This window comes from Nannospalax galili, unplaced genomic scaffold (assembly GCF_000622305.1).
Source record: "Nannospalax galili isolate Female #2095 unplaced genomic scaffold, S.galili_v1.0 scaffold3, whole genome shotgun sequence".
Lineage (NCBI taxonomy): Eukaryota > Metazoa > Chordata > Mammalia > Rodentia > Spalacidae > Nannospalax > Nannospalax galili.
In genome coordinates, this window is record NW_008351466.1 from 222,246 (window position 1) to 222,607 (window position 362).

Sequence of the window (362 nt, forward strand, 5' to 3'; positions counted from 1 at the left end):
AGCCTGGGTCAAGGAAAGCCAGCATCAGGAAAGTTGGAGTCGGAGTCAGGGGAAAGCAAGCATCAGAAAACCCAGCGTCCAGGGAAAGGCTGCATCAGGTAGTCAGTGGTCAGTGTTGGGATTGAGGGGGAGGCAGGAAGCTGGCGTCAAGGGAAAGCCAGAGTCGGAAGTCAGTGTAGGGGAAAGCCAGCATCAAAAATGTTGGCCTCGAGGGGGAAAACTGGCAACAGGTGAAAGATGGTGGCAGGAGATCCAGGGGAGGGAAAAGCCTTAGGAGGGAAAGCCAGCGTGAAAAGTCGGCGTCTAGGGAAAGCTGGCATTGAGGGAAAGCTGGTATCAGAGAAAAGGCGGTGTCAGGGGAA